An 8,514-nucleotide genomic window follows, 5' to 3' on the forward strand; every position below is an offset into this window, starting at 1 on the left:
TGGGTTAGGTTTATTTTGTTTTATCTTTTTTCTATTTTGTTATAATAGATTTGATGTAGATTAGCTGATTTAAATCGTCTACAATTCAAATACTTTTTTTTTGTTTTGTGCGTTTTTTTTGTAGTAACTATGTCCGCCCCTCCTCTTGCGAGGGATTAAAAGTGGGCGAAATTTTTAGAAAAAAAATCGTTTTGGATTGACTATTTTAAAATAAAGCAAAGCATAGGATATCAACTAAATAGACTGATGTATTAACAATATGAAATGGTGTGTCTTTTGGTGAGATTCATTATCATACATTATTTGTGGCATGTGAAATTAAGAAAACTCAATCATCAACATGAACTATGTTTGTACGTACCTCAACACTATTGCAATTAACAATTTTGGAACTTTTTTTTTTTCAACCAACACTCCTTCAAATATAGAGAACCACAATTTCATAACTTACTATGAATATGACACCCAGTTGTGTTGTGGTTGATTTAAAGCTCAAACTTTAGAGGACCAACTTTAGAAACAAATGGTGCACTTACACGAACTTCTTTCTCACCAGCACTCTCAAACCTGATTCTATATGCATGATTCTTGGACCTCATATCATCTATTATCTGTCTTAATCCTAAAGCCATGAATGAACATTATAGTCAATAAACAAAATAAATGTAGTGATAAAGAAAAGGTTGTGGACAAAAAGTAAAGTTAATTACCAAAAGTAAGCGGCTTTGAACCATTTTCTTGACAAACATTAGCCATTCATTCCTTTGGGTGTGATGAAGATCATTCAGAGGATTCAAAGGTGAAAAGTGATGCAGTTGGAGGAGGTGGAGGAGCAGACTTTTGGTTGGCCAAAAGCAATTACGGTTGCCCATGTAACTTTCCATAGGGGTCCCAAAGGATAATAACTCTTCACATAATCCCTTAATCCATGTATACAAATTTCTTTCAGGGCTCTAGTCTACTCCGCACGATTCACATTCTTATTTCTATATTCTACAAAAACCTACAACAACAAATAACATCAATATTGGTGACCTAAAAAATTCTTATTAAAAAGAATCAAACAATTATACTTGAAGAAAATATAATTTCCAAATAGAAGGTTTACGGGTGGATAAATAACATTAAATATAAATAAATTGAAATGAATAAAATTACAAAAAGATAAACTATAAAGTACCTGATTGTTGTAGAATTCAGTTGCCTACCAAGATTGTTCCACATGTGCAATAAGCGTGCTCATTCCTAGGGAAATGACATTAAAAATGAATGAGATCATGAAAGATGCAAAATAGACTTTGCTAAAACATAATTAGAAGATGGACAAATTAAAGATTCATCTTTTACAGAAAATGAAGAAAGTTTACCTCTGTGTACTTATTAGTTGTATTAGGGATTCCCTTCCTATTTCACAAACAAATTTTGTCTGAATTCCAATGAATTGAAATAACAGAATTTGTAACGCAAACTTAAATCAAAAGCCCTTGAAGTTTCAATCCATGAATAGTAAGATTGAAGAAGTTAAGTTGAAAAATTTTACCTGGTGCTCGACCTTGTCAATGTTGGTAGAGAAGGGGGGATGTGGCGAACTTGAAGGCGGTAAAGGAAATGGGATTTTTGACTCCCTGAACCCATCAAAGAATCAGAACCTATCAAGCTTATCCCTTACAGAGTCCTCCTGAACAAGTTCGACAAAAACAAACCTATATACATGATTTAGGAACTCTTATTAAAGGAAAATCAGAGAAACTGAATCAATTTACCTACGATTTTAGAAGTCCGTGTTATGCCTTTGGGGAATCATCAATGATCGATAAAAGCAGATGCTGAATCGCCTCTTGAGAATCGAAGATAAAAAGTATGGGATGAAACCTGTATTCGGGGAAGAAGGTAGGGGTGTTCGATGTCTGTAGAAGGCGTCGACGATGGTGGTTGTCTTCAAAAGCTAAGGCAATACCAATTGCTCTAATAAGCCGTCAATAGGCAATACCAGGAAAAAAGAAAACGATAGTAATACCAAAAATGGACCGTATTTTTCAGAATAAAAGAAAATTTAAGGCAAAACTGTCAAACAACCATAGATTCCTATTCATAAGGTCTAAACATATTATATATATATATATATATATATATATATATATATATATATATATATATATATATATATATATATATATATATATAACTCCAAATATTTTAGTTTCCTTACATATTTACAATTCATTTGGTTTTATCGACCAAAAATATTAAAATCAAATTACATTATAATTTTTCAGCAATACAAATGGAAAATAAGTTTTTTTGGAAATAATAATTTTACTTCTGGTCGTAACAATTTTTCATATTTGTATTTATTTTCTCTTAATAAATTTTTATCTAACAGTTTTTAACCTTTATAATTTTTAAGTTAAATTATTGATATTTTATAAGTTGCAATTTTAGTCTCTTATTATATTTTAAGTTACGTTTTTGTGTTTCTTACATAACTTCTTGTTGTTTTTGTTTTTATTAACTTCCCATACCATAAACTTCAAGTCTTATTTTGGTGTTTTTTATATAACTTCTTGTTGTTTTTGTTTTTATTAACTTCCCATAATATAAACTTAAAGTCTTATTTTTGTTCGTCTCATCCATACATAATTGTTTGGATCAAAACTTAATTTTGATATTTTTATAAACTACTTGATATGAAATAATTATTATCGTTTTATTCGTGTACTTTGTGTACTGTTGACATTTGTAAAACATATTCTATATACAAATTGCAAATTACTAACCTCACATATTAAAGTTGCGTTTTTTGCAATTGCACAACTTTTTTATAGTATTCATTATTATTAATTATAAAAATATTCTCGGCCGTGGCACGAGGTAACCTAAATACTAGTTTTAGATTATATATAAGTTAAATACTTTTATAAATAGACAAAACTGCACAAATGGTCCCTGTGGTTAGCTGAAAATTGTCACTTTGGTCCAAAAAGGTTTGGACTAGCACCAGAGGTCCAAACTTTTCATTTTGTTGCGAGTTTGGTCTAACTTTCTATAAACTTTTTCATAATGACTATTTTGCCCTTATTTTTTTTTTCTTTTTTCGTTTTTTTATTATTTAAATACTTTCTTGATTAAAAGAAAAAATAAAAAAGAAAAATTGCATTTTGTATTTTATTTTTATAATTTTTTATAAGAAAATAAAAAAATGAAATCTCTCTCTCTCTCTCTCTCTCTCTCTCTCTCTCTCTCTCTCTCTCTCTCTCTCTCTCTCTCTCTCTCTCTCTCTCTCTCTCTCTCTCTTTGAAACAATCAACATTCAAGACAAGAATTTCTCCTTCTTTCTTCTTCATCCCCTGGAAACACACACACAAACACATACAAAAAAATTCTTCATTTTCAGGGACGAAATCGGAGATGTGAGCCGATTTTGGAGATAAGCATTTCTACGGCGACTCTAGGGCTTGCTTTAACAAGCGACTCTAGCTCCATCGTGTGCGACTCGAAGGCAACACATCTGTGGAGGAGCTCGTCGTCTGATGAGGATATCGGAGATGTGAACCCGAGAACCCCTTAACTCGATCTGAAAGCTCTTCATCAGATCTGATTCCGTGTGTTTGTGTTCATCATATTTGATTTCATGTGTGTGTGTGTGTTCATTAGATTTGATTTTGTGTGTTTGTGTGTGTGGGTGTGTTCATCCGATTTGCTTTCGTGTGTATGTGTGTGTGTGTTCATCAGATTTGATTTCGTGTGTGTGTGTTTGTCAGATCTGATTTCGTGCGTGTCTATGTTAATCAAATATGGGGTTCATGAATGTGTTCTTAAATGTAAGTGTGTGTGTTCTTGAACTCTTGATGAAGCTTTAGATTTGGCAATAATTTTTTGAGGGAGAGCTCAAGAACAAACCCAGATGTTGTGTGTGTGTGTGTGTGTGTGTGTTTCAAGAATGATTTTTAGGTGGAGATAAAGGTGGTGGTAGTGGCGGACCGTGTTGATGGTGGACGGTGGTGATGGCGGACGGTGGTCGAATGGTGGTGATGGCTATGTTCTTGAGTGCTCTTGAATTTATGATGATGTTTTTGGGTGTTTATCAAAACAAACCCAGAGAGAGAGAGAGAGAGAGAGAGAGAGAGAGAGAGAGAGAGAGAGAGAGAGAGAGAGAGGAGAGAGAGAGAGAGAGAAAGAGAGAGAGAGAGAGAGAAGGAGGGATAGAGAGAGAGAGAGATGTTGTATATGAGAGAGATTTCATTTTTATTTTTTTTTATTTTGTTATAAAAAAATATATAAATAAAATTGAAAATGTAAATTTTCTTTTTTATTTTCTTATAAAAAGTTATAAAAATAAAATACAAAATGCAATTTTTCTTTTTTCTTTTTTCTTTTAATCAAGAAATTATTTAAATAATAAAAAAACTAAAAAAGAAAAAAATAATAAGGGCAAAATAGTCATTATGAAAAAGTTTATAGAAAGTTGGACAAAACTCGCAACAAAATGAAAAGTTTGGACCTCTGGTGCTAGTTCAAACCTTTTTGGACCAAAGTGGCAATTTTCAGCTAACCACAAGGACCATTTGTGGAGTTTTGTCTTATAAATATAATCATATTAACTTTGCCCAAAGCAATTGGGGTCTATGGTACATGGTTTTGTTTTGTTTTTTTTTGTTTTTTTGTTTTTTTTTTTTTTTTTTTTTTTAACTCCACACATAACCCATTTGTGTTACACTTAGTTTCCGTTATACTTCAAAGAAATATATTTCTTAAACCGAGTTTATGGCTTTTATATTCCTTCAAACGCAATTATATTTTTCGCGAGCTACATTAATTCCACGAAAATATTCTCATGATTGCGGAAACTAATAAAAATCTTAAGGTATCATTTTACTATTTTAGAAAAGCATCATAAATTCGCAAGTCCTTTTTATAATTGACATTTTCATTTTATGATAAGTTTTAACAAATAAATTGTTCAGTGATATATCTAAAGTCTAATTGGTATTTTAAAGAATAACCCATCTTTGTTTTATGTGGGTGTGATTACTGATTACTCCCAAACATAGTACACTGGACTATGGCCATTCAAATTTCAAACGTCATCCTGAATGGATACCTAACCATGGGCCTAACTTGTGTTTTCGTTTACTTTGTTTATGTCGAAAATGAGCCTGATTTGCGTCTTAATATTCCAAAACCCAAACTCTCCAAATTGGTTCTAATAAACTTCTACTATTACTTTTGAAAATTTTTAATCACAAATGCGCCTTTTATTTTTGAAACAAATAATTTAAAGTTTTTAAAAGATAACTTTTGGTTTTTTAATATATAACTATACAACTATTTTTATAGAATTAAAATACAATTGTTGTTCCTTGAGTTTTGGTCTTTAAATTGTTGTTTTTTCAGTTTTGATCACTATTTGACATTTTAGAAATGTCTTCATCATTTTTCAAGTATAATAACTATATTTGTCACTTATCTTGTTTTTTATATAATTTTTTGATATCTATTTTACGGTTATGTTATTATTATTATTATTATTATATTAATTTGGAGCCTACAATACTCATCTCATGTTGATATTAGTTGTTTGGTAGCCTCTTAATTGAAAAATTAAGACGCAACCTTTTAATTAAGTGTTTGGTAGGATATGAAAAAAAGACTCTTAATTCTTTAAATGCCTCTTTAAATTTTAGATGTAAACCTCCATCTGAATAATAATAAAAAAAAAGACGCTTCTACCCTAATTAAAACAAAATGCACTTTTTTTTTCCTTTTTACTCCATCCATCGATTTCCCTTCTCCTCTCTCCCACCCTTATTCTACCTCTTGATCTGTAGTCATCTACTACCTCCGCCATTGACGATGCCATTGTAAGCTTCTCCAACCTTCGGTTGCAGGTAAGTTTTTTTCCTTCCGGAAAATAAATTTTCATAAATAGATTATTAATGTAATACGTTCCGACAACTTCTGAAGATCGAAATCGATCACAGGTGAACAATTAGTTCTGATGGTGGTTGTCTTCAAAAGCTATGAACAGTGCATGTAACTATATGATCATTGATGGTGCTATTAACAGTGCATGTAACTGTATTGATTCCTCTGGTGAATATATTTCATATATTTTCATTGTTATTGATGATTCTAATCAAGAATCCACATCATGGATTATAGATTCAAGAGTAACATATCATATGTGTTCTTCTAAATCTATGTTTCCTTCTCTAATGACTTTCACAATACCTCATTTGATTGGTTTACCAAATGTCAATCGATTCATGTTTCACATAGTGGAAGTGTTCTTATTCATGACACCATTATGTTGGCTCTGTTCCATATGTTCCAGAGTTCAAGCACAATCTCATTTCAGTTGCCAAAATTACTTCTCAACTTAAAGTTTGGGTAATTTTCACTGATGAGTTTTGTGTTATGCATGCTCCTTCATCCAAGAGTAACTTCCTCATTGGAAAAAGATAGAATTTTTTTTACAAAAGGGATTAAAAGATTTTGAAGAATCCTTGTTTACATGATCATTTTTTAAACAATTTTCAGTCATGTAACAAGAGTAATATTCCTAATCTGTGGCATAATAGATTAGGACATCTCTTAATAAAAAAGATGATGACTCTTTCTTTAGTTCCAAAAGATTGTATTGGTATTGATTTTGATTCATGTATTATCTGTCATCGATCTAGACAACACAAACTATCATTCAACGATAATAATACCATTACAAATAAACCATTCGAATTGGTTCATGTTGATGTTTGAGGCCATATAAAGTTCATAATCATAATGGTTTTCGATATTTTTTTTTAATTCTTGTGGATGATTATTCTAGATGTTCTTGGGAACATTTCCTTAAACATAAGAGTGATGCTTTCATTCTTATTCAAGCATTTGTGATATTTGTTCAAAACCATTTCAATACAACAATCAAGACCATAAGGACAAATAATGCTTTTTATTTGTGATCAAGAAATGAAGGAATTCATTTTTTCCAATCTAATGGAATGTCTTATCAGAAATATTGTCCTCGTACACCCCAACAAAATGGGGTGGTTGAAAGGGAACATAAGCATCTTCTTGACTTCTCCAGAACCCTTATTTGTTTAATATGGATTAGGAAAAGCTTATTAGGGAATGTGTTCTTACCGCAGCCTAATCATTAATCAAATTCCTTTAAGAGTTTTAGATGAAAAAACTCCTCATGAAATGTTATTCAAGCAACAACCAAATTTGTCAACATTAAAATCTTTTGGTTCTCTTTGTTATGTTACCACCATTTCAACAAACAAAGACAAGTTTATGTCAAAGGATGAACCTTGCATTTTTGTTGGTTATCATTTTGGGACAAAGGGTACAAAGTCTTGAATATTAAAACAAATGATATTTTTGTTTTAGGAAATGTCAAATTTGTTGAGGATATTTTTCCTTTGCATAATGGTCATTTAATGAATACTTATGGGTCTTCTATTATGCATGTTTGTGATGATTCAGATCCACACACACAAATTCCCCATCAAGAATTCATTCCCAAACAATGTTTTACCAAATGACCATAACACCCCTCAACAAGATCAACATCCAAGAGTTCCTTCTTCTCCTCACTTCAGAAGATCAACTAGACAAACCAATCCTCTTACAAAATTAATTGTTTATATTTTGTACAATGTAACAGAACATGATCATCATTTCAATGATTGTCTACATACCATTACCAATTTTTTCATTAACAATGATGAATTCTGCCATCATGCTGTTAATCAAACACAATTGCTAGCCTTCACTGTCAATTCCAAAATCTTTGAACCTCTTTATTATCATCAATCAAAAGGCAAACATCTTTGGGAAGAAGCTATGCAAAAGGAATATGTTGCTCTTGTTGCTAATAACACTTAGGAAGTTGTTCCTTTTCTTAAAGGAAAACATCCAATCTCTTGTAAACGGGTATACAGAGTCAAATACAAGGTCGATGGTTCAATAAAAAGATACAACCCCAAACTTATGGAAAAAGGGTTCGCTAAAAAATAAGGTATTGACTACCATGAAACCTTTTCTCCTGTTGTGAAGTTCAATATTGTTCGATGTTTGGTCAATCTGGTTGTTAAAAGATATTGCAAGATTCATCAATTTGATGTCAATAATGCTTTTCTCCATGGAGATTTGCACAAAGAAGTTTATATGAAATTGCCTCGTGGTATGGATTCTACATCTTCTTATTTGGTACGTAAACTCAAAAAGTCACTATATGGTCTTAAGCAAGCATCAAGACAATGGTATGACAAACTTTCTTCAACATTAACAGATAAAGGGTTCATTAGATCAAAGAATGATCACTCTTTATTTACCAAGAAAGTTGACAATACCATTGTTATTGTTGCGGTTTATGTAAATGATGTCTTGGTGACAGGAGATAATGTTGAAGAAATTAATTCTCTCAAACAAATTCTTGATGACAAATTCAAAATCAAAGATTCATGTGTTATAAATTTCTTCTTGGGATTTCAATTCATACATGTTAAA

General features: G+C 31.2%; 1 long non-coding RNA gene across 1 annotated transcript; it reads right to left on the reverse strand.

The window, feature by feature from the left end:
• Nucleotides 1–423: 423 nt before the first annotated feature.
• LOC122196820 (uncharacterized) lies at nucleotides 424–1,427 on the reverse strand. The gene is made up of 4 exons (XR_006188943.2): nucleotides 1,368–1,427; nucleotides 1,181–1,245; nucleotides 711–1,003; nucleotides 424–622 (listed from the first exon to the last, which is right to left on the reverse strand). It is a non-coding gene; the product is annotated as an uncharacterized LOC122196820 (long non-coding RNA).
• Between the last annotated feature and the right edge of the window lie 7,087 nt (nucleotides 1,428–8,514).

Source organism: Lactuca sativa, chromosome 3 (assembly GCF_002870075.4).
Source record: "Lactuca sativa cultivar Salinas chromosome 3, Lsat_Salinas_v11, whole genome shotgun sequence".
NCBI classification, from domain to species: Eukaryota; Viridiplantae; Streptophyta; class Magnoliopsida; order Asterales; family Asteraceae; genus Lactuca; species Lactuca sativa.